We start from the raw sequence: 2,500 nt of genomic DNA on the forward strand, positions 1-2,500 counted from the left end.
TTGTATTCCCACCCAAAGATAACACATTTTGAAGACAGCAGTTCAATTTCAGTAGTGTAGAACATAACTAGGCATAGACTACATCACCACCGCCACCACTAAAGCACACACACACACACGCACACACACACACACACGCACGCACACACACACACACACACACACACACACACACACACACACACACACACACACACACACACACACACACACACACACACACACACACACACACACACACACACACACACGCACACATACACATACACACCACTCAAACACCATCAAAGTGGGATAGAAAGGCGTCCTTCCCTGTTATTCAAAATGGCCGTGCGTAGCATTTTTGGTGAAAGGGAGTCTGAAGCAGAAAATTGGCTGTATTGCGCATCTCCGCAGCTCCGTGTTCAATTATAGGTGAGATGTTCCCATTAAGGCATCTGGGCCTCAAATACTTCACTCCTCTACTAGCCCCTCCCCTCTCTCTTTCTCTCCCTTCCCCTCTCTCATCCTTTCCTCCCCTCTCTTCTTGTCTCTTCTCTCCTCTCCTCTGCCACTCTCTTCTCGTCTCTCCTCTCCTCTCTCCTCTTTCCCCCTCTCCTATTTCCCCCATCTCCTCTCCTCTTTGCAGACAACCAGGCAAAGTCATAACCATGAGTCAGGAAGTGTGTGTGTGTGTGTGTGTGTGTGTGTGTGTGTGTGTGTGTGTGTGTGTGTGTGTGTGTGTGTGTGTGTGTGTGTGTGTGTGTGTGTGTGTGTGTGTGTGTGTGTGTGTGTGTGTGTGTGTGTGTGTACGTACATGAGTGTGTGTGCGTGTGTGTGTGGTGAAGTGAGACGGTTGAGGGGGGATAGAGCAAAATGTGTAGCTTTTAATGAAAGATTGAATTCCAATCATTACCTAGGCCAATTATTTTGCCCTTTCAGCGACTACCTCGCTCAGTCAGTCAGTGAGTCAGTCAGCTGCATATCGTACACACATACAACCACGCACACGCACACGCACACGCACACACACTCACGCACACACACACTCCGCCATTCTCAGTGCCACACAGGCAGGCAGGCTATAATCTTGAAGGCTTACTGCAACATTACTGTGGTATGCGAGGCTGAAATGGGTGTTAGAACGAGCTCGGAGGTACTGAGCCTCAGCAAATCTGCTATCAAGAAAAGGAGAGAGAGATAAAAAAAGAGCACAAAAAGAGAAAGAAACTGCTGTAACTTGTCAGCAGTGGAGGAATATTGTCAGGGTAATCCTTGCCTGATTTAAAACATAAAGTTGAAGAAAATGAAGGCTCGGAGGTGCTGTGGTGTAATGTGCTGGTGCACCCGTTACATATGCGTGCCCGTTAGGGCTGTTAACGATACAACCAACTCACGATTCAATTCCTATCGTGATCTTTCAACTACGGTTCGATACACGATTAAAAAAAATAAATTAAAAATGATTATTTATGAGGAGAGCAGGTTACAAGTATTAAAAACTATTTAAAAATAATATTTTTTTGGATTATAATGACTACCGGTATATACAAAACATTCATTACATGTAAATAAAATGTGTTGTACCAATGATTAATGTATCAACTTCACAAAATAATGAATGAATGAATGAATTAATTAATAAAGCGTGCAAGAAAGCAAGCCACAAATTTCCACCCCCCCCTCTCTCCCTTCTCCCCCATGATCTGGGCACAACTGGGCCGTCACTTCAGACACAAAATGGCTGACCTTTCCCGCCATAATCACACGCGAGGAGGCGAGGAGCGCATCTTTTATTTGACAAAGAGGAATGTGCGCCGCGTGTTTTAATTAACCTTCATTAGGCATTCTGGGCCACGGACGGCAGACAGCGCCGCTTACTTTGCGCTCTGGCCCACTTCAAAGCAGCAGAAGACATCAGAGGCGCAAAGGGAAGGAGGAGGAGAGGGAAAGAGGGCTTCTATCTCTCTCACTGTCTCTCTCTCTCTCTTATTCATTCTCTCTCTCTTTTCACTCGCTCTCTTTCTATCTCTCTCTCTCACACTTTTCACTTGCTCTCTCTCTCTTTTCACTCTCTCTCTTTCTTCTCTCTCTCTCTCAGTCTCTCACTCTTGCTCTTTCAAAAGGGCAAAAAGAGGATGTAGCTCTTCCCATTGCCTCTGTTAACACAACACCAGCAGCTGCAGCAGCGGAAACACGGATCAATTCATCTACGCTGGAATGGATCCGGCCAAAAACGGCCGGCCACAAAAGTGCGGTGAGGCGCGCAAATCAAAAAATATTTCTTTTCTTCCTCCAATTTTCTGCTCCTTTGTCTTCAGAGCAGCAAAGGGGGGGGGGACTATAGAAGATATTGCTGTTGTTGCGCATGAGGTATGAACATATCCGGCCTGTTGTGTGCGTGTGTGTGCGCGTGTGTGTACATCTGCGTGCGTGAATTTGTGTGTGTGTGCTAGCTCATACATCACGAGGTGACCCGGAGAGCTAGAGGGACAAGCATATGCGGCCGGCTGTATGTGTA

The 2,500-nt window shown here is 46.4% G+C and overlaps 1 protein-coding gene across 1 annotated transcript in view; it reads right to left on the bottom strand.

Annotated features, from left to right (window-relative positions):
* The window catches only part of chchd6b (coiled-coil-helix-coiled-coil-helix domain containing 6b), a 94,919-nt gene that overhangs the window by 24,354 nt on the left and 68,065 nt on the right, over window positions 1–2,500 (bottom strand). The gene's annotated exons all lie outside the window — the stretch shown is intronic.

Source organism: Engraulis encrasicolus, chromosome 14 (genome assembly GCF_034702125.1).
Source record: "Engraulis encrasicolus isolate BLACKSEA-1 chromosome 14, IST_EnEncr_1.0, whole genome shotgun sequence".
NCBI lineage: Eukaryota > Metazoa > Chordata > Actinopteri > Clupeiformes > Engraulidae > Engraulis > Engraulis encrasicolus.